Source organism: Gossypium arboreum, chromosome 4, assembly GCF_025698485.1.
Source record: "Gossypium arboreum isolate Shixiya-1 chromosome 4, ASM2569848v2, whole genome shotgun sequence".
In the NCBI taxonomy this organism is placed as follows: Eukaryota; Viridiplantae; Streptophyta; class Magnoliopsida; order Malvales; family Malvaceae; genus Gossypium; species Gossypium arboreum.
Genome location: NC_069073.1, coordinates 31,241,374 through 31,266,136, shown reverse-complemented (window position 1 = coordinate 31,266,136; position 24,763 = coordinate 31,241,374). Strand labels below are relative to the sequence as shown.

Genomic DNA, 24,763 nt, shown 5'->3' with positions numbered 1-24,763 from the left:
TTACCGGTAAATAGGTTTGGATATCGCTCTTTCATAGAGTTCTCGGTCTCCCAAGTAGCTTCGTCTATCCCGTGCTTGAGCCATAACACTTTCACTAGCGGAACCCGCTTGTTTCGCAACTCTTTCACTTCTCGTGATAGGATACGAATCGGTTCTTCCTCATAACTCATATTAGCTTGAATTTCAATTTCTGATGGACTAATCACGTGCGATGGATCGGATCTATAGCGTCGAAGCATCGAAACGTGAAAGACATCGTGAACCTTTTGAGTTCGGGGCAAAATCAAGCGATATGCCACCGGACCGACTCGCTCGATATCTCATATGGTCCAATGAACCTTGGCTCAACTTGCCCTTACGGCCGAACACGAGTATCTTTTTCCAAGGCGATACCTTGAGAAACACTTTATCACCCACGATACTCGATATCCTTACGCTTGATCCGCGTCGACTTCGACGATCGGAGGCTATCTTCGACTTTCACGGATTACTTTCACTTTCTGCTCAGCATCCCTAATCAAATCCACCGAAAATCTTGCTTTCACCGAGCTCGGTCCAAAACAATGGCGTCGACATTTACGAATCGTACAAGGCCTCGTAGGGTGCCATCTTAATACTTGATTGAAAGTTTGTTGTTGTGCGAATTCAATCAACGGCAAATCTGTTCCCATGAACCACTAAACTTGAGGACGCAACATCTTAACATATCCTCAAGTATCTGAATTATCCGCCGGATTGACCATCGGTTTGGGGGTGAAAGCGGTCTTTGAAATGCAACTTGGTACCCAAAGCTTCTTGCAACTTTTTCCAAAATCGCGAGGTAAATCTCGGATCTCTATCCGACACGATAGAAATAGGCACCCGTGTAATCTCACAATCGAGAAACGTACAATTACGCTAATTTGTCCATTGAAAATCAATGCGTCACGGGGACAAAGTGGGCCGACTTAGTCAATCGATCTACCACGACCCAAACCGCATCCTTCTTACTTGCGACAATGGCGGTCCGGTACAAAGTCCATTGTGACTCGATCCCATTTCCACTCGGGTATCGTGATTGGTGAAGTAATCTGAAGGCACCGATGTTCCGCTTTCACTTGTTGACATATTAAACATCTCAAACAAAGTCGGAGATGTCTCGCTTCATACCATGCCACCAAAACCGACGTTTCAATTCATTGTACATCTTCGTACTCCCCGGGTGGATTGCCATTCGGCTACAATGGGCTTCATTCAGAATTATCGAAATGAGTTCCGAATTCTTTGGGACATCTGACGACTTTTGAACCTCAAACAATCGTCATCGTCGATTTGAAACTCCGAGTCCTTGTTCGGAACACATGCAGCCCGTTTTGCAACCAACTCGTCGTCGACTTTCTGAGCTTCTCGAATTTGGTGTGTCAATAATGGTTTGGCTTTCAATTCAGCCACAAACACACTGTCGGATCGGACAAACAAGTGCACATTCATCGCTCGTAAAGTGAATAACGATTTACGACTCAAGGCATCCGCAACCACATTCGCCTTTCCCGGGTGATAGTCAATGATCAGCTCATAATCCTTTAACAGCTCGAGCCAACGTCTTTGTCGCAGATTTAAGTCTCTTTGGGTCATCAAATATTTGAGACTTTTGTGATCCGAGTATACATGGCACCTTTCACCAAATAAGTAATGTCGCCAAATCTTTAAGGCGAATACGATGGCAGCCAATTCGAGATCATGAGTCGGATAATTTTTCTCATGTGGCTTTAATTGCCTCGACGCATAGGCCACAACTCGACCTTCTTGCATTAATACGCAACCTAACCCAAGTAGAGAGGCGTCGCTATAGATGAAAAACTCTTTGCTTGGACTCGGGTTGCACTAGAATTGAGGCTTCATCAAATAAGTTTTCAGTTGATCGAAACTTTTTGGCATTTCTCCGTCCATTCGAACTTAACATCCTTTTGGAGTAGCCGTCATCGGCGTGGCTATCGTTGAGAAGCCTTTACAAATCGTCGGTAATAACCTAAGCCCCAAAAAGCTCGAACCTCGAATATTTCTGAGGCTTCCAATTAAGTATGGCTGAAATTTTATTCGGTCGACTCGAATACCCGTCTGAATACCACATGACCCAAGAAGCTAACCTCTCTTAACCGAACTCACACTTGCTGAACTTAGCATATAGTTGCTTATCCCGTAAAATTTGCAGCACTAACCGCAGTGTTCAGATGTTCGGTCTCATTTCTTGAATAGACCAAGATGTCATCAATGAACACGACTACTTAATCGATCCAAATATGGTCTAAAAATCCGATTCATTAAATCCATAAATACCGCGAGGGCAATAGTGAGCCCAAACGGCATCACTAGGAACTCATAGTGACCATATCTCGCTCAAGGCGGTCTTGGGTACGTCCAAATCTCGGATTCGCAATTGATAATAGCCCGATCTCAAATCTATTTTCGAGAACACCGAGGCTCCCTTCAGTTGATCGAACAAGTCATCAATACGTGGCAACGGATATTTGTTCTTTATCGTCGCTTTGTTAAGCTGACGATAGTCGATGCACAACCGCATAGTTCCATCCTTCTTCTTCACGAACAATCTTGGCGCACCCAAAGGCGAAAAACTCGGTGAGCAAAACCTCTATCCACCAATTCTTGCAACCGAGCTTTCAACTCCTTTAATTCCGTTGGTGCCATACGATACGGAGCTATCGAAATTGAGTGGTACCAGTACCAATTCGATGCCAAATTCTATTTCCCGACAGTGGTAAACCCGGCAATTCTTGGGAAAACATCCGGTATTCACAAACCACGGCACAGATTCGGGTTTCTTTTCGATTCCTTGCCATCGAAAGCACGTCGCAAGGTACGCCGCACCCTTTTCTTACATATTTACGGGCCAACATCGCGATATTACACTAGCAACCCCTTTAAGTCCGTAGACTCAACCCGAATTATTTCATTATTTGCGCACCTCAAATCGATAGTCTTCCTCTTGCAATTTACAACCGCATCGTGCATGGTCAACCAATCCAAACCAAGAATAACGTCGAACTCATCGAACGGCAAAAGCATCAAGTCCGCGGAAAACAAGAACCTCGGAACACTAGGGGACTTTTCTTGCACACTTTGTTGACAAGCACGTAATGACCCAAGGGTTTGACACCGAATTACAAACTCGAGAGACTCAATAGGCAAAGTCTTCTTTGGATGCTAAGGTTTCACATATATATGAATGAGTAGAACCGGGGTCAATCAAAGCAATCACATTTGTATTGAAAAGAGTGAAAGTACCGGTAATGACATCTAGAGAGGCAAGATCCTCACGCGCGCAGTATGGCATAAGTCCTTGCGAGAGCACGAGCCTCGGATCGATGGTAGCATCTCTAGATCCTCTCGACCGCCAACGACATTGCCCATATTTCTAGGTGGCCTACCTCGGCGATGGTAGCACCGGGTTTCCACTCGACTCACATTCTGCTCAAGCATCCTCGGGCAATCCTTCATAAAGTGGTCGGCCGATCCACACTTATAGCGAGGCGATCACGAAACCAACAGCTCCACGAATGCCATTTGCCACAATGTGGACACTCCGCCCTCTCTACGATCATTTCCACCATCGGCGATCGAAGTGACTCGTGTGGTCACAGGGGTCGATCGCGTCCTCGTCTAGAAAAGCCCAAACGCCTCTAGACCGGCTCGCATCATCTCGAAATCTCTTCGATGCTTGTTGAAGAGACTTTCCGAGGACCTCTTCGAATTCTCCGGTTCCCACATCGCTTTTTGTTTCTCCTTTCTAAGCTCTTCTACTTTACAAGCTCGCTCAACAAGTACTACGAACTCTCGTATCTCGAGAATGCCAACAAACATCCTTATATCATCATTCAGCCCATCCTCGAGCGTTTACACATAATAGCTTCGGACGAAATGCATTCTCGCACGTACCGGCTAAGCCTCACAAACTTTCGTTCGTAGTCGATAACGGACATCGAACCTTGCTTAAGATCAAGAAATTCCCTCCGCTTTTGGTCGATGAATCTCGATGATATACTTTTTTGAACTCGGTTTGAAAGAATTCCCAAGTCACTTGCTCTCTAGGCACCACAGTCGAGTACTCCACCAATAGTAGGCGGACTCAGTAGCAAGGAGATGGTACACTTTAAGCACTCATCGGTGTATGGGATAGCTCATCAAGCACCGGATAGTGTTATCTAACCAAAATTCAGCTCGCTCGGCATCATCATCATCCGTAGCCTTAAATTCAGTGGCCCCATGTTTTGAATCCTATCGATCGGGGCTTACTTGACCTTATTTGGTCAGTCACCGGAGGTATTGTAGGTCTTGGGGTTGCATTTGTCGGGAATGGAGGTTGTGGAACACCGTGTTGGTTCGAATGTATTGATTAAACCATTCGTTCATCACACTATAAAAGGCTTGCCTAGCCTCGTCATTAGGATTGCTGGCCATAGGTTGAGAGTCCGGCGCTGTCCCTTTGCGCGGAGCAGCGCCACACTCTCCACATCATCAGCTATCGCTCGGTTGGGATCGGGATCCATTGCTATAAACAAACACAAAGTCAAATTGTCAGAAATCATCACACTATCAATTCATCATTTAATGGCATGTATAGCTAGACCCCAAACACATCACGGTAGTCCTAGAATCGACTAAACCGTGGCTCTGATACCAATAAAATTGTAACACCCGAACCCGAGACCATCGCCGTGTCGGACACGAGGGTTAACAAGCCAAGTTCACATGTTTTGCCCACCAATTTGACATTTCCAGTCAGGCTGGAAAACTGCGTCACTGTCGCCTTAAAAATCATATCTCGAGTTTCAAAACTAAGAAACTGGTTTCGTAAATTTTCCCTGAATTTAGACTCATATATCCATCCATGGATTTATTTCTAGAATTTTTGGTCAGGCCAATTGGTACAGTTTATTAGTTAAAGTCACCCATGTTACAGGGATCGACTGCTCTGACCTTCGCGTGTTATAACTTGAATATCTCTCTGTACAGGGCTTTAACACTGGTGCCGTTTGTTCCAAATGAAACTAGACTCAAAATGGAATCTGTACATATAAGGCATGACTCCTAATTCTTTCTGGATAATTTATAGTAAATTTTTAAAGTTGCGACAGGGGACCCAGAAACCGTTCTGGCCCTGTCTCACAATAGCCTTAATATCTCTTAACATGTAACTCCTATGACCATTTCGTTTCTTCCATATGAAAATAGACTCATCAAGGTTCATTTACATAGCTTATTCACTATTTAATACCATTCCTACAAATTTTGGTGATTTTTCACATTCACGTCACTGCAGCTGGCAGCATCTGTTTTAAGGTAGGTCTTACCTATTTGGTAGTCTCCATGAACCAACTAATCTTGCCATACATAGGTTCATATATGATCATTTTAACCATGCCAATGGCTGATCATGTGACCAACATTCCCATTTCCAATCCATAGCCACATCATGACACCAATATATACATACAAACCACAAATAGTCTAAGTTCATGCTTCCTTTTTGAGCCATTTTCGCATGGCCGTACATATATACATCACAACATATTTAACCAACAAGGGTAGTCCTATACATGCCATCTCAAGTTCAACCAAAATTTATACCAAAATGGAGGCTTGATAGTGTGGATGACTTGACTTCAACGATCCCAAATCCGATTGCTTGAGCGAAATCTAGAAAACCGAGAGCCAAAGCAACGGGTAAGCATTTTATGCTTAGTAAGTCTCAAGGAATATAATCAACTCTAATTACAGCAATACATTCACATAGCCAAATGCATCATTTCATTAATACACATTCTTACTTCACACTTCATCATTATATAATTTCACAAAGTATCAATCAATTCAATAACTGAAATTCATTAGTCGATTGAGCGAATGTTGCTCAAACATGTTGACTTTCAATGCACATATAAACGTACCTCATTCTTTGGGCTTTTTGAGTGTACTCATTGAATTTATTACAGCAACCAACACTCACCTCCAGCCCAAGATTCTTCGGACTATAACCGGATATAACCATGTGCACAAATGCCTTCGGGTCTTAGCCCGGATAGAATGTCTCGCACGAATGCCTTGGTGTTAGCCGGATGTAGCCACTAGCACAATTGCCTTGGTCTTAACCGGATATAATTTCCAGCATAATTGTCTTGAGATTTAGCCGGATATCATTCAATTTCCATGAACACATACATCAATTATCATTGGACATACATAATTCATTTTCGTTATAAGGTTCAAACGCAATTATAGTCACAAGCATATTCGCCTTGGGACTTAGCCCGGTAGAATTCAAATACTCATGCACACATAATCAATAATCAATACACATCCATACTTTATTTCACACAATTCAAGTAGGGTCACTTCTTGAGGACTTACCTCGGATGTTGTCGAACGGCTTTTTCGGCTATTCGATCACTTTCTCCTTCCCTTGTCCAATTGTGGCCCTCTAAGCTCTTGAGTTAATTCAAACAAATTCAATTTATTAAAACCTCATTGTGCTAGCTTATGGCGAATATGACAAGGAGTTTAAATGGTCATATAGCCACCCTTTAGCTTGAATACACAATGGTCATGCACATTTTATACTACATCAAGCAATTCAATACAATTTATTCGAGCATCAAGGAAATGCTAAGGCCTTCAATAGGCTACCCAAGGCGAATATTCATGTACATGTTGAGGTCAATTTTGCACTTAATACCTCACAAAACAGCATGCAATTTACTAATTAATGCTTTGCACATTGTGGCCCAAAACTTATAATATAGCATCAAGCACTTATATGTGTGCTAGGCGAATTGTGCTTGCAATTTCACAAGCATTCTTCCACATCTTCTTCTTTAAACCAATATATTCATCACTTAGTTCATAACCAAAACATCATGTGCAAACATATATATACATATATGAGCATGGCGAATTTCAAGGTGTCCATAGCCATCCAAAACACAAATTTTAACTAACATGCAAGAAGCATGAACCATGCTCATGAATGCATCATGGCGAATATGACAATCATGCCCTTTTCAACTTCAATCATGGTTAAACAAAAAGAAAACTCAAAATCTTACTCAAGAGTAGACAATCCATCATTGCATGCATCATCATCAAGCTTCACACTTAGCATGCAATGGCTTTATCACCATAACAACTTTGGCCAAATGCCATTTCCATGGCATAACAAAGATTTGAGCCATGGCTAACATGCACATCAAATTAGCAACCAAAACATGCATGAAACTCCCAACACAACCTCATACATACCTTAATCTTGTTGCAAGTTTAGCCAAATTTCCTTCTAGATCTCTTCTAAACAAAGAAAATGAAGCAAAAATCCTTCCTTCTTCCTTAGTATTTTCGGCCAAAGAAGAGAAAATAGGTGAACAAAATTTTTTCTTTGCTTCTCTTTCACTCACGGCAAAGGGGGGAAGGATGAGCAAATTTTGATTTTTGTTTCTCTTCCTACATGCTTAATTTTTTATCATTTATCACATCATGCATTAACAAAACATGTCATAACATGTTTTCCTTGCCCATATTCCTTGTCATGGCGGCCACTATACCATCTTTGGGGAAATTTGACATGCAAATCCTTATTTTTGCATGCATGCTCAACTAGTCATCACACATTTCCCCATCATACTTTCAAAGTTTACTACTAGGTCCTTTCTAGTGAAATTCACATTTATAATTCTAAATTGAAACATCAAAATGTCATACACAATTTAACACATATCATAGGCATCAAAATAAATTTTTAATTATTTTTATGCCTCGGTTTTGTGGTCCCGAAACCACATTCCGACTAGGGTCAATTTTGGGCTGTCACACAAGAACTGTCAAAAATAGGATAAATAATTCCAGCATCTAGAAGTTTAATTACCTCGACTTTTACAACTTCCTTCATGTTGGGGTTCAGACGTCTTTGAGCTTGCACACATGGTTTGTACTCATCTTCCATCAAAATTTTGTGTGTGCAAAAAGAAGGGCTGATTTATTTAATGTCAGAAATTTTCCAAGCTATAGCCTTTTTATGTTCTTTTAATACTTGGATTAATTCCTCTTTCTCCTTGGGTTACAAGTTAGAAGCAATAATAACTGGTAATGTAGAATTATTTCCAAGGACTGCCTATTCTAATTGGTTTGGCAATTGTTTAAGTTCTAGTTTGGGAGGCTCCTCAATAGAGGGTTTTTGCTTAAGTTCATCATTTATCTTAATACCCTCATATTCTACTTGTCTTGACGAATGGTCATTAGGTTCATCACCTGTCTCCTCGCCTTCGACTGGATACGGTCCCGCTGTCACCTTCTGTACAATTTCCTGAAAAGAGTCTTAAGTAATATGATCAATAGAGTCAATAAAATAACATGAATCATCTTTTTCCCTAGATAATCTCATAGCATCATAAATTTTAAAGATAATCTCCTCGTTACCTACTCTAAGTACGAATTTACCGTCACCCACATCAATTACAGCCCTAGCAGTGGCTAGAAATGGGCGCCCTAAAATTAAGGGTACTTCCACATCTTTATCCATGTCAAGCACAACAAAATCAACAGGGAATATGAATTTATCTACTTTTACGAGTACGTCTTCTATAATACCCCTAGGGTATTTAATAGATCTATCGGCTAATTGAATACTCATCCTAGTAGGTTTAGGTTCCCCAAGACCAAGTTGTTTGAACATTTTATATGGCATCAAATTAATGCTAGCACCTAAATCAGCTAGTGCTCTTTCAACATTCAGACTGCCAATTAAGCAAGGGATAGTAAAACTTCTTGGATCTTTCAGTTTGGTTGGTAGTTTGTTTTGGAGTATGGCTGAGCACTCCTCATTGAGTTCTACTATAGATAAGTCCTCGAACTTCATTTTATTTGTTAGAAGCTCCTTCAAAAATTTTGCGTATGTAGGCATCTACGAGATGGCTTCAACAAAAGGTAAGTTGATATGTAATTGCTTAAAAAGTTTAAGAAACTTACCGAATTATGCATCAATGCGATCTTTTTTTAATTTTGTTGGATATGGAACTGGTGGTTTGTATTCCTCTGGTACTGGTTTGTCACTATTTTTGGGTTTTTCTTCCCTCCTTTCGCTTTCCATGGCTTCTTGTACTAACTTCTTTTCAAATTCTGCTAACAGTTTCCCACTCCTTAGTGTAACTACTTTGACATGCTCTTTAGTGTTACTAAGTAAACTTCCTAGTAGTCTTTCCGAGATCAATTTGGATAGCTGGCTTATCTAAGTTTCGAGCCCTTGGATCGACACTTGTTCATTCTTAAGTGCTGTCTTAGTGTTCTAAAAACAGGTTTCTGACACTGATATGAACTTTGAGAGCATCTCTTCAAGATTTAGCTTCTTTTCCTATTGGTAGGGTGGTTGTTGGTAGCCCGGAGGATGTTGTGGACTTTGATTTCCTTAACCGCCCCACGAGAAATTGGGGTGGTTCCTCCAACCTGCATTATAAGTGTTACTATATAGATTGTTTTGAGGTCGAGGATTATTACCCATGTAGTTTAATTGCTCGTTATCCATGTTGTTGCCATAATGTTGGTATTCCGAATGGTTTGTTCCACCACTACTTGCTTCACACTACAATACTGGGTAAACCTGTGAAGATCTAAGAAAACCGTCAATCTTTTTATTTAAGAGTTCTACCTGATTAGAGAGCATGGTGACCGAATCGACGTTATAAACGCCGGCTGTTTTCATTGGCTTTGTCCTCATGACTTGCCACTGATAGTTATTCAGTGACATCTCCTCTATAAACTCATAGGCATCTTTTGGTGTTTTATTATTGATGGTTCCACCCGCCGCTGCGTCAACCATTTCCCGAGTCGAAGAACTCAAACCATTGTGAAATGTTTGTACTTGGAGCCAAAGCGGTAACCAATGGTGAGGGCACCTTCTCAGAAGGTCCTTGTATCTCTCCTATGCATCGTAGAGTGTTTCTAAATCCATTTTCACAAAAAAAGAGATGTCATTACGTAATTTAGCCGTTTTAGCCAGCGAAAACTATTTTAGTAAATTTTTTTTGGTTATTAGTTCCTAAAAATTTTTTGGTTATTTGTTCCCAAGTAGTAATTGACCCTCGTGATAACAAGTTCAACCACTATTTAGCTTTGTTCCTCAATGAAAAGGGAAACAACCAAAGACGAATGGCATTATCAGAAACGCCATTGATTTTAAATGTATTGAATAGCTCTAAAAAGTTGGCTAAATGAGTGTTGGGATCCTCATCCTGCAAACCATCAAACTAAACAAATTGCTATATCATTTGAATAGTGCTAGGTTGTAATTCAAAAGTATTTACAGCTACAATAGGTCTAACTATGCTTGATTCAGTTCCTGTTAAAGAGGATTTAGCATAATCATACATAGTGCGTGGAGCAGGATTTTGATTAACCGCAATTGCAAGAGGTAGCTGATTGCCTTGGTTTTCAGCCATCTCTTCGGTTGGGGGTTGAGTATCGTCTTCTTGCTCATTCTTCGTGTATCTTAAGCTTTGCCTTATTTCTCTTTGGTTTCTACAAATTGTGCAATCGATTTCTTCGTCAAAAAGTAATGGTCCCAATGGGTTTCCTCTAGTCATAAATTATGAAAACCTGCCAAGAGAAGGAAAAAATAAGTTAATAAATAATAATAAACTTAAATTAAATTTCAAGAAAAATAAATGGCTAAAGTAATAAAAATTAAGCGTTCCTAATATCTTAGTTCCCTGGTAACGGCGCCAAAAACTTGATTGCGTGATTTCGTGATAGGTTTTAAATATTTTAATTACTCGTACTTGAACTAACTATTATCGCGATGTAGGCCAGTGTACCTATCGAAAAATAGTATAGTTTTAGCATGATCGGATTGTTGAACCCAAAGGAACTAAAAGTACTAGTAATGACTGTCTTTTTATTATCTAGCCTAAGAATAGAGAGGTTTTGTTTTAATTAACTAATTATCTAAACTAAGAAATCACAGAGAAAAGAATTGGGGAACTTCTTTTGGGAAAAATCGATTGACTTAAGACAATACCTAAGGACAAATCCACCTAGACTTTACTTGTTATTCTGGCTCCGAATTGGACAATGTATTCATTCAACTTGTTCCGTAGAGATCCCTAAGTTATGTTATTATCCCTATTCAAGACTAATAACATCCAATCTCTAGATTGAATAACCGAGACTTTTCTCGAATTAACATTCTATGGTTGCATTAAGTCGATCTATGGATCCCCTTATTAGGTTTCACCCTAATCCGGAAAAATCTTGTCACCCTATGTCTAGGAGCGCAATCAACTTCGCTTAGTCATGACAGATGTACTCTTAGCCAAGGTCTATTCCTCCTCTGAATAAGAGCTTATCTTGAATCAGTATCCTAGGATATCAAAACAAGAATAAAGAACACAATTAAGAACAAGTTGAATATTTATCATACGATTCGGAAAATAATAACAAGATTCGTCTTAGGTTTCATTCCCTTTAGGTGTTTAGGGGTTTTAGTTCATAACTAAATAAGAAAATATCTCAGAAGAATAAATAATACAAAACATAAAGAAAACCTAAAACTCCTGAAGGGAAATTGAGGAGAGATCTTCAGTCTTGATGATAAATCTGGCTTCTCAGATGGATCAATCGCCTTCTGTGGAGAAATTCCTTACCCCTTATTCTTCGTCTCCCTTTTCTCCTCTTCTAGGGTGTATTTATAGGCTTTGGAATGCCTATGAGCCCTCAAAAGTGGCCTTTTTCTGAATTGGACTTAACTTGGGCTCAGCAGGGACACACCCGTTTACAATTACTTCAGGCTGTGTTCGAGCCTGTTAGAATGGCACGGGCGTGTGCTATACCCGTGTGAGTCGTGCTTCGATTCTGCCAGATTAACACAGCCGTGTGGGCTGCCCGTGTGAGGAAGTCTAGGCTGTGTTGAGTTCGTACTTTGGCCCATTTTCTCTGTGTTTGGCCCGTTTCTCGTTCCTTTTGCTCTCCTATGCTCTCCTAAGTATAAAACATGAAATTAAAGCATTAGGGGCATCGAATTCACCAATTCTAATGAGAAATCATCCATAAAATGCATTAAACATTGGGTAAAAATATGTATAATTTACGGTTTATCATTTAACAAGAAAATGACATGACATACCATAAACAAGCTTGAAAGGTAACATCCTTAATGATGTTTTAAATGTTGTTCGGTATGCCCATAGAGCTTCATCCAATCTGGTAGACTAGACTTTTCAAGAAGGATTTACTACTTTTTCCAAAATTTCCTTAATTTCTCTTTTAGAGATTTCGGCTTGGCTGTTGGTCTGGGGATGATATGCCATGGAAATTTTGTGTTTCACCCCATATCTGGGCCAAAAATTGGCTATTAATTTACAATCGAAATGGGATCCTTCGTCATTGATGATTGCTCTCGGTGTCCCAAATCTTGTGAAAATATTCTTATGTAAAAATTTCAGTACCGACTTAGCATCATTAGAGGCTAGAGCTACTGCTTCTACCCATTTAGAGACATAGTCTACTACCAAAAGTATGTATAGCTTGACAAATAGTCAGCCACTTGGTTTTTGATTCCCTTCCTATCATTGATTTCCAAATCAAACTCTTGTAGCAAAAGTATCCACCTAATTAATCTCGGCTTGACATGCTTCTTGCATATCAAATATTTGATAGTCGAGTGATTTGAGTAAACTGTAACTTTTGTCCCTACTAAGTAAGATCGTAATTTGTCAAATGCAAAGACTACTGCCAGCAATTTTTTTTCTATGGTGGTCTAGCTAACCTGAGCTTCTATCAGCGTTCTACTGGCATAGTATATTATGTGTAATACCTTCTCCTTTTTTTTCCCCAACACTGCTCCCACAGCAAAATCATTGGCTTTACACATGAGTTTTATAATTGGTGTTGCTACTAGTCACTCCTTAAGTGCCTCGAAAGCCTGTAAACATTGATCATCAAAATTAAAAGGATTATTTATTTCAAGTAGAGTACATACGGGTTTAGAGATTTTTGAGAAGTCATTGATAAATCTTCTATAAAATCTTACATGTCCTAGGAAACTTTGAATACCCTTTACATTGGTGAGAGGTGTAAAATTTCAATCACTTCTATTTTTGCTTGGTCCACCTCAATTCCTTCCTGTGACACCTTATGTCCCAAGACGATGCTTTCACATACCATGAGGTGGCATTTTTCCTAATTCAACATAAGATTTGTTTCTTCATAGAGGCATAATACCGTCACTAAATTCGTCAAACAATCCTCAAAATTATTCCCAAACACGGAGAAGTCGTCCATAAAAACTTAAAGGAAATTCTCCAGCATGTCTAAAAATATAGCCATTATGCAACATTGGAAATTTGTTAGGGAATTACATAACTTGAACGAAATTCGTCTAAACGCAAAAGTGCCATATCGATAAGTGAAAGTGGTCTTCTCTTGGTCTGATGGTGCAATGGCAATCTAGTTGTAACCGGAATAACCATCTAGAAAATAATAAAAGCCTGACTAGCTAATCTATCCAATATCTGATCAATGAACAACAAAGGGAAATGGTCCTTCCTTGTTGCCTTGTTAAGCTTGCGAGATAGTCCATACAAAACCTCCATCCTATAATGGTGCGAGTGGGTATGAGCTCATCATTTTCGTTACTTAGCACTGTAACACCTCCTTTCTTGGGTATGCATTGCATAGGGCTTACACATGAGCTGTCAGAAATGGGATAAATAATGCCAGTGTCAAGCCACTTGATAATCTCCCTCTTGACAACTTTCATAATTGGATTTAGTCGTCTCTACTGTTCAATGGAATTGTTCCGGCAATCTTTCAACACAATCTTGTGCATACATAATGTTGTGATAATTCCTTTTATACCAGCAAGGGTCCATCCTAATGCCCTTTTGGATTGTCGTAACACTTCCAACAACCTCTTCTCTTACTTAGGTTTTAACTTTGTAGAAATTACAACTGGCAAAGTACGGTTATTCCCCAAGTATGCATATTTCAAATGTTGTGGCAGAGGCTTTAACTCTAGTACAGGTGATTCTTATAGAGAAGGTTTAAGAGGCTGAAAGGATTTTCCAGATAAATCTAAAGTCTCAAATTTCTTCCCTGGCCTGTCCACTATCTACTAGGTTTCCCTAAATTCATGAAGCTCTTTAGATATTAATTCTTTACCTTGCTCCATCAAGTAATCTTCGCTGTCAGCACTGCTGTAGCAAAATTTTGCAAATTTTCCTAATGTTGTTTCTATCACATCAACCGTATGGCATTCCTCATTCTCATTTACAAACTGCAACGCATTAAGCACATTGAAAGTGACCTATTGATCATTCACTCTCATAGTTAGCTCACCTTTCTGTACATCAATTAGAGTCCTGCCAATAGCAAGAAATGTTCTTTCAAGAGTAATTGGAACATCATGGTCAGCTTCACATTCTAAAATAAGAAAATCTGTAGGAAAGAAAATTTATCTACCACTACCAATACGTCTTCAATTTTACCTTCTAGATAGGCAAAAGATCTATCAGTTAATTACAACTTCACTGTGGTAGGTCTTGCTTTCCCAATTCCTAGCTTCCTGAAAATAGACATAGGCATTAGATTTATACTTGTGCCTAAATCACATAATGCCTTACCTATATAGTGATTTTCAATTAAACATCGGATAGTAAAATCCTTGGAACTTTTAACTTCAGTGGTAACTTATTCATCAACATTGTTGTGCACCCTTTAGTGAGAGCAACAATCTCAAATTCTCCTAATCTGCGTTTCATCGATAATATGTCCTTCATGAGTTTTACGTAGTTAGGCATTTTCTCTAATGCTTCGACTGACGGTATGTTGACATAGAGTTGTTTCAAAACATCTAAAAATCTTTTAAACTGAGCATTTTGCCTAGAATTATGAAATTGCTAAGGAAATGGTAGAGTTGGTAATCTTTCAAGCTGTAGATACTGTTTTTCTGTGGCATTTTTGTCGGTATCTTGATCTAGTTCTGGCACAACATTCTTCTGCTTACCCTTTTCAAATGCAGCATGTTTTCAAATGGCTCTAAAATCTTTACCTGGTTACATCTTAAGTCTTCCTCTTCTACTGCGACATTTTGAACAACATCACGTAGTTGAATTCCACTTCTAAAAGTAACTGCAGTATGTCTTTGAACTTTTGGTGTCACTGGGTAATGCTCCTTGTGGTCTTCTGTTCAAAGCATTGGCTATCTACCCTACTTGATTCTCAAGTGCTCAGAGAGATGCAACTTGACTCTAGATCACAACATCATTCTTGGTCATATACTTTTTTAACAAAGCTTCCATAGAAGTAAATGATGATGCCTGACTATAGTGATTATTTTGTCGAGGCATTGGTTGAACGTATTTTGATGGTGCATTGTTGAGATTTTGCCTTGCGAGTATTAAAATTTCCTACACTTTGATTAATCTAACTAAAATTTGAATGTTGCCTCCACCTCGAATTGTATGTATTGAAGTATGGATTATTGTTTCGATTAGAGTTCCTCATATAGTATACTAACACTGGATTGGATGGACATTTGATCAAACGTGTGACTTTCAACACAAGAAACACATGATGATTCAACTGCTTTTCTTTCTTGCACAGTAGTTGAAGGTTTCATGGTTTTAATTATATTAGCTAGAGAATATACCTGGGTCATCAAAGAAGTGGTTGCATCAAGCTCGATAGTACTGGTAGCTCTCTTACTCGTCTCAACTCATGTAGTTGGATACTGGTAATCATTTTTGGCAATTCGTTCCAAAATTTCGTATGCTTCATTATATGTCTTATCCAAGAAAGTACCTTTTGCTGAAGCATCAACTATCATTCGTGTATACACATTTAGCCCACTGTAAAACATCTTCATTTGAGTCCAGTGCTGGAATCCATGCATCGGACATTTCCTAATTAACTCCTTAAATCATTCTCACACATCATATAACGTTTCATCTTTAAATTGTCGAAAGGATGTAATATCATTTCTTAACTTGCCATTCATAGTGAGAGGATTATACCTTAACAAAAATATTTGGCAAAGGTCATTCAATAATGCCACTGTTTCTAATGATAAAGTATTCAACCATGCACTGGCACAATCTGTAACACCCCTTACCAGTATTCAATGCCAGAACAGGATATGAGGCATTACCGGACTTATATTGCAAGTGAACATACAGATCGAGTCATAAATTTGCATCCAAATTAAAACCATTTGTATTCAATCACAAAGTCCCTAATATGAGCCTACGATGCCCAAAACATGCTTTGGAAGTGCTTCGGGACTAAACCGTTAACTTAAGGAATTTTTACAAAACTTAGAAAATTGTGGCTATAAATAGGGGTTACAGGCCTGTGTGCTTTGGGACACGCCCGTGTGGGTAAGCTATGTGGTCACACACGCCTGTGTCCCTAACCTGTGTAACTCTCTGCTTTGCAAGGCATGAAAAAATTGAAGTCTCACGGCCAGGACACACACCCAAGTCCGGGGCCGTGTCACACACACGGCTGAGACACACACCTGTGTCTTTGCCCGTATGCTCAATTCTATGCATTTTGTATCTCAAAATGAAGGTGCAAGGGACACACAGCCAAAACACAAGCCCATAGGATAATCCGTGTATTACACATGGCCTAGACATACACGCTTGTGTCTACTCGTGTGGAAAAAATAAAGGCTATTTACCAAGCCATTTGTCACACTCATTTACACATACACATACACAGATTCAATGGAATAAATCATGGTATACTTAGGCAACCAAAACATCCAGAATCATGGCCAATACATGTTAATGCATTACCATCATCTATCACACTCATGATATTTCATTATGCCAAATCAAATATACAAATTTCACATTTAAAAACACCACTAAGACTACTTTCAACTTGCATTAACTTACCTAGATACTCTAGCCTATCAATGAATCAAATTCATCCAATTCACAACAAATCATTAAGCCACAATCAACATTTAGTAAATCAATATAAACCATATCATCAAAGGCGTTGCCACATACATGCATATATGTATAAATATATATAAGCTTACAATCAATTTAACCAAAATGAGCCAATTTGCACGGCCAAATACCAAATCAAGCCTTTGACTATTTATCAAGCCATTTGTCACCCTCATTTACACATACACATACACAGATTCAATGGCATAAATCATGGTATACTTAAGCAACCAAAACATCCAGAATCATGGCCAATACATGTTAATGCATTACCATCATCTATCACACATGATATTTCATTATGCCAAATCAAATATACAAATTTCATGATATTTCATTATGCCAAATCAAATATACAAATTTCATATTTAAAAACACCATTAAGACTACTTTCAACTTGCATTAACTTACCAAGATACTCTATCCTATCAATGAAACAAATTCATCCATTTCACAACAAATCATTAAGCCACAATCAACATTTAGTAAATCAATATAAACCATATCATCAAGGGCATTGGCACATACATGCATATATGTATAAATATATATAAGCTTACAATCAATTTAACCAAAATGAGCCAATTTGCGTGGCCAAATACCAAATCAAGCCTTTGACTATTACAAGCCAATACAGTTGGCCAAAATCATTATGACACATATAACAAAATGACCAAGTCGCTATACATGCCAAATGTTCAAAATGTTTAAAATCATCGATACCCAAAATGACAGTTTGATAGTGTGATGGGATCTCCAACAACCTCCAACCCGAGCTAGCTTGGTAACACTATAAAACATGGAAAAATAAAACGAAATCAGCTATATAGCTTAGTAAGCTCGTATGAAGAAATAAGCAAATCTTACCATATATTTAACATTCAAGTAATATAATATAAGGAAAAATAATTTAACATAGTCTCATAACCATAATTCATTCCATCACAAACTTACCTTGAATTCATCATTTCGTGAATTTAATAACCACAAGTTTTATGCACACAAGTTTTATGCACATACTTGTACCAATTTGTAATGGTATCATACTTAATCTCATATTCGACATACCTAATGAGACACTCGGAATAATAATGTTGGATACTCAAGAAACCTTGTACACAAGGCGTTGCATATGTAAGCAGTTCCAACCTCTATCTCATAACACATATATGCTCGCTCTTGAGCCATCAACGGGCCTGTTCAGAGGTAGTAGCTACACGATACTACTCACACAAGCTGTCAAGTAACCGCAACATATGCCGGTATACTCAGCCACCAATAGGACGTACAAGACCAGCACTCGGATCACATAACATAATACCCTAGTGACATGTCACTTGTATCCTAATCTATTCTTAAGGTTCGATTAGGATTTCTCGCTTTCCAAAACATCGTCAAAAGTGCCCATAGAGTTGTTCACGCAATTCATACGAAATTAAAGCATTTAAAATACAATTATAATAAAGCTTATTTACATACGAACTTACATCAAATGCAAAAATGGCAAAAGGGATCTATTCGTCAATTATTTTGTTTTTCCCCCGATCTACACCCGAACTTTGTTTTTCTTGATCTATGATGCCAAATTTAACTTATTTAATCATCAAGCTATTTAATTCAGTCCAAAATCACATTATGGCAAAAATTACATTTTTGCCTCTAACATTTCAACGTTTTACAATTTAGTCCCTAGGCTTGTAAAATGAATTTCTTTCAATTTCATCACAACCCAAGCCTATTCGAATATTACTTGTACTCATAATAGCCCACATTTTTTATTTATTCACACTTTTCTACACATTTTATGGTTTTTTACAAATAAGTCCCTTTTTGACATTTTTATCGAAAATCACTTTACAAATGTTGTTTAACTAACAGCAAACATGCATTTTCTACCATTAAACATCAAAATACAAATATATTCAACATGGGTAAAATTTAGACTTTAACTTTCTTTCAAATTAGTCCTTGAAATAGCTAGAGCAATCTATAACGATCTCAAAAATATAAAATCATTAAAAACGGGACAAGAACGGACTACAATCGAGCTTAAAATCTTGGCCAAACCCTAGCTATGGTTTCTCTTCAAAAATTCGGCTAGGGGACTAAATTGAAGAAGATGAACATCTTTTATTTAGTTAATTTTGTCTTTATTTACCAAATTACCAAAATGCCCTTAATGCATAATTGTAAAATTTCACCTAACCATGTCTATTTTTGTCCACCCTAAATATAATGGTCTAATTACCATTTAAAGACCTCCAATTTAAAATCTCATAGCTATTTACTATCTTTAACCTATAGAACTCAAATTTTGCACCTATTGCAATTTAGTCCTTTTAGTCAAATTGAGCACTCAATCCATAAAATTTCTTAACGAAATTTTCACAAAATTATTGTATCATGCTGTAAACCTTAAAGAAATAATAAAATAAATATTTTTACTTCGAATTTGTGGTCTTGAAACCACCGTTCCAATTTGACCCAAAAATAGGTTGTTATAACTCTCCCTTTTTAGGGATTGTCATCCTCAAAAATCTTACCAGAAAAGAGGTTAGGGTACTATTTTCTCCTAGCTTCCTCGGATTCCCACGCAGCTTCTTCGAACCCGTTTCGTCGCCACAAAACTTTTACTAAAGCTATGCTTTTATTTCTCAACTATTTAACCCTCGAGTTAACACTTTGATCAGTTCTTCATCATATGTCATATCAGGTCAAATCTCAATCTCAGACGATGAGGTTACATGCGATGGATCTGATCGATATCATTGCAACATCGACACATGGAATACATTGTAGATCCTTCCCAACTCCGACAGCAAAACTAATCGATATGCCACTGACCCTGTTCTTTCAATAATCTCATACGGCCCAATGAAACACAGACTTAACTTGCATTTGGGACCACATCTAAGAATTTTCTTCTACGGAGACACTTTCAGAAACACTTTATCTCCAACTTGAAATTTAACATCCTTCCGTTTTGAAATCCACGTATGATTTTTGTCGATCCGAATATACTTTCAAACAATTATGAATTACTTTCACTTTCTCTGACCAAATCAACCCCGTGAATCTATTTCTCACTGTGCTCGGTCCAGTACAGCGAAGTTCGACACTTGCGGCCATACAATGCTTTATACGGTGCCATTTTTATACTCGATTGAAAACTGTTGTTATAAGCAAATTCGACTAATGGTAGATATTTCTCCCAACTACCTTCGAACTCTAAAACACAACAATGAAACATATCTTCTAGAATTTGGATTACCCTCTCAGATGGACCATCAATTTGCAGATGAAATGCAGTACTAAATTCAAATTTGTACCCAATGCTTCTTGCAATTTCTTCCAAAATGGTGACGTAAACCTCGGATCTCTATCCGAAATAATAGAAGTAGGCACCCTGTGCAGTGTAACAAGCTCAGCAATGTACAATTCAGCTAGTTTATTGATCGCGGGATTTCGTGATAGGTTTTAAATATTTATAATTACTCGTTATTGAAACTAACTATTATTGCGATGTAAGCAAGTGTACCTATCGAACAGTAGTATAGTTTTAGCAAGACTAGATTGTCGAACCCAAAGGAACTAAAAGTACTAGTAATGACTGTCTTTTTATTATCTAGCCTAAGAATAATGGGGTTTTGTTTTAACTAACTAATTATCTTAACTAAGAACTCACGAAAAATAGAATTGGGGAATTGCTTTTGGGAAAAGTGATTGAATTAAGACAATACCTAAGGAAAAATCCACCTAGATTGTCCTTGTTATTCTGGCTCCGAATCAGACGATTTATTCATATAACTTCTTCCGTAGAGATCCCCAATTTATGTTATTATCCCTATTCAAGACTAATAACGTCTAATCCCTAGATTGAATAATTGATACCTTTCCCTAATTAACACCCTAGGGTTGCATTAACTCGTTCTATGGATCCCCTTATTAGGTTTCACCCTAATACTGTAAAATCTTGTCACCATATATCTAGGCGTGCAATCAACACCGCTTAATTATGAAAAATGTACTCTTAGACAGGGCCTATTCCTCCTCTGAATAAGAGCTTATCTTGAATCAGTATCCTGGGATATCAAAATAAGAATTAAGAACACATAATTAAGAACAAGTTAAATATTTATCATACAATTCAAAAAATAATAACAAGATTCGTCTTAGGTTTCATCCCCCTTAGGTATTTAGGGAATTTAGTTCATAACTAAATTAGAAAACATCTTAGAATAATAAAGAATACAAAACATAAAGAAAACCCAAAACTCCTGAAGGGGAATTGAGGAGAGATCTTCAGTCTTGATGATGAATCCGACTTCTGAGATGAATCAATCGGCTTCCATGGAGTAATTCCTTACTCCTGATTTTATGTGTCCTCTTTTCTCCTCTTCTAGGGTGTATTTATAGGCTTTGGAATGCCTATGAGCTCTCTAAAGTGGCCTTTTCTGAATTGGACTCAACTTGGGCTCGGTAGGGACACGCTCGTGTGCCACGCCTGTGTGTGATTATTTCAGGCTGTGTTTGAGACTGTTAGAATGGCATGGGCGTGTGTTCACCCGTGTAACTCGTGCTTCGATTCCGCCGGATTGACACGGCCGTGTGGGCTGCCTGTGTGAGGAAGTCTAGGCCGTGTTGATTTTGTACTTTGGCCCATTTTCTCCGTTTTTGGCCCATTTCTCGTTCTTTTCTCTCTCCTATGCTCTCCTAAGTATAAAAAATGAAATTAAAGCATTAGGAGCATCAAATTCACCAATTCTAATAGAAATCATCCATAAAATGCGTTAAACATGGGGTAAAAATATGTATAAATTATGATTTATCATTTATCAAGTGAATAATCGGTACATACCAGAATTAAATGAGTCGATTCCGTTAACCTATCAACAACGACCCAAACAAAATCTTTCATTTTTGGAGTTAGAGGTAACCTCGATACAAAATCCATCGTAACTCTATCCCATTTCCATTCAGGTACAACCACAAGCTGAAGTAAACCCGAAGGCACATGATGTTTGGCTTTCACTCGTTGACAAATCAAACATCTCGTTACAAACTCTAAAATATCTCGTTTCATGCCTAACAACCAATACAATTCCTTCAAATCATTAGACATTTTTGTACTTCCAAGATGAACAGATAGACATCCATTATGTGCCTCATGAAGAATTTTCTAGATCAGTTCAGTATTTCTCGATGTAACACCCCTCACCCGTACCCGTCGCCAGGATAGGGTTTTAGGCATTACTAGGACCTTACATTTCAAAATGTACCAAATTGGGTCACCAAGTTTTACTCAAAATTTAAGCTTTTCATCCATGAACAACTCGTCCCTTATATAGGCCTTCGATGCCTATAACATACCTAGAGGCAGTGCGGGCCAAATTTGGGTAGATTTGATAAACCTTGGGCTCCTTAGGAATTTTTTTTATTCATAAAGTGTCACACGCCCGTGTAGATGGGCCGTGTGGACTCACACGCCTGTGTGACTTGGGGCACGCTCATGCCCTTCAACCTTGGGCAACACTGGCTTATCAACACGGCCATGGCACACACCCGTGCTGCCTGCCCACGGACGACACTGTCTTTTTAACACGGCCATGGTGCACGCCCGTGTGGCCTACCCATGTACGACTTTGAGCTAAAATTTTAAGTACAGGGGACACACAGTCATAGCACATGCCCATGGGAGGGGACCATGTGGACTCTAATAGGCTATTTTCCAAGCCTTTAGTCACCCCTTTCTACTACTTGTGCTTAGTGATTACCAAATTCAAAGTAAAACACAATTATACACTTGTAAATAATCTTGATTAAACTACATGTATGGAAACCTTATATCATTGGTTTCATACATAGGTTATTTCCCATTTAGTGTTTATGGGTTCCCATGTCACTTTAATTCATTCGAAATTGGCTCGTTCATGTGACTCATTGGCAATTGGTAATGACCCATCACTTGTAAATAAAACCATGCATAAATTGGTAGGTCATAGTCCACTTCATTTGAGCTAGTTTTCGTGGCCATAAACAAAGAGATAAACATATTTTACATGCCTTCATTTGGCAAATCAAATGACACAAATAACAAAATGCTAAAAAATACTATACATGCCATTGAACAAAACAAACAAAGTCTTTATACCAAAGCTTGTCTAGTTGATAGTGAGTTGACTCTCCAATCGTCTTCCAATTCTTTCGAGTCCTCAAGCTCTGTGGAACAGAGAAAAAGAGAGGGGTAAGCATTTTCCTTCTTAGTAAGCTCGAATAACCAGAAAGTAAACTTACCGGGTACTTAGCATACATCCATATTTAAATCATGAAATCATTAATTATAAAATAATTCCCTATCACATGCACTCGATCAATGAGTTAGTCACATAACAAAGCATCATGTAATTTATGTAGATGAGCTCATCATTCATCATCTTATTGACATACATAATATTAATCCCGTTGAGTTTCTAGGGAATCTCAATGGAATACCCATTATCCGTCAATTCTTACGAATGATCATTTCACATATATGCACTCTCGCGAACCTCAATCCTTATGGAAGGATTACCAGTCCGGGCTAAATCCCCCATATCATGAACTCATAAGATGATGTCGGGATTACCAGTCCATACTAAATCCCTTATAGCGAAAAACACCCTTAATGAGCTCGGATCTGCATTACTAGTCCAGGCTAAATTTAGACCCTAATCGGATTACCCGTCCGGCCTAAATCCATAATGAACACATATTCTTCGGGAGGCTTGATCATTCAAGGAACACCCATTCGGGCTAGATCCTTTTCATAATTGAGATCACAGATAACCCGTCCGGGCTAAATCCTTTCTGTAACACATGCAGGATCTCAATTTGCTTGTGAATCATGGTTAAACCATCGAATTCCCTTTTTAACCTCAACCAAGACATTTTTCACATGTTATCATTAAATATGCATTTCTATGATATTTCATACCAATAATAAATGCAATCATCATGCATTCATAATTCATACAATTATGCATATTAGGGGTTTACTTTAAGTTATCTGAACTTACTTGGTATTCTTTTTCGAGTTATGTTTCGGTTATTCCGAAACCTTGCATTTACCACGATCGACCTCCGAAATTTGTTCCTCGGGGTCTATATCAACAAAATTAACTCATTAATTCACTACATTATGCATTTCAATTTTAATATCTACCCCCGGTCCAAATAACCTTCTTGCCCCTAACCTTTCACATTTTTACGATTTAGTCCCTAAGCTCGTATAACGAAACACATGCACTTTCTATCTTACCCAAGCCTAGCCGAACACTTTTCCTTCTTATGGTAGCCCACATTATCCATTATTTTCTCATTTCTACCACACATTTACATCTTTTGCAAAATAGTCCCTATAAGGGTTTTTCATGACAATCAACTAGGAAAAGATGTTTAATACACATTCATCTTTCATATTCCTCCATAATCCAGCAAAATAAAAGCAACTCATGCATGGGTAAATTTTTAAACGTGAACCCTAGCATGAAATATGGGTAGAAATGGAGAGAGCAAGCTACCAGGATTTCAAAAATACGAAGAGTATGAAAAACGGGGCTTGGGAGCACTTATTATTGAGCTTGGAAAGCTTGAAAACCATAGCTAGGGTGACTTGGGAATTTCGAATGGATGAAGGAGGAAATGAGCTGATTTTGGTTCATTTTTCCCATTTTATTTCATTAAAAAGCCAAATGACCAAAATGCCCTCATGCCCTTTCTTTAAAATT

The 24,763-nt window shown here is 38.2% G+C and overlaps 2 non-coding genes across 2 annotated transcripts; both read left to right on the top strand.

Moving 5' to 3' along the window:
• The first annotated feature begins 9,917 nt into the window (after positions 1 to 9,917).
• On the top strand, positions 9,918 to 10,024 carry LOC128292518 (small nucleolar RNA R71). Its single transcript, XR_008282503.1, has one exon. It is a non-coding gene; the product is annotated as a small nucleolar RNA R71 (small nucleolar RNA).
• Positions 10,025 to 15,917: 5,893 nt separating this feature from the next.
• Positions 15,918 to 16,024, top strand: LOC128291987 (small nucleolar RNA R71). Its single transcript, XR_008281971.1, has one exon. It is a non-coding gene; the product is annotated as a small nucleolar RNA R71 (small nucleolar RNA).
• Positions 16,025 to 24,763: the final 8,739 nt, after the last annotated feature.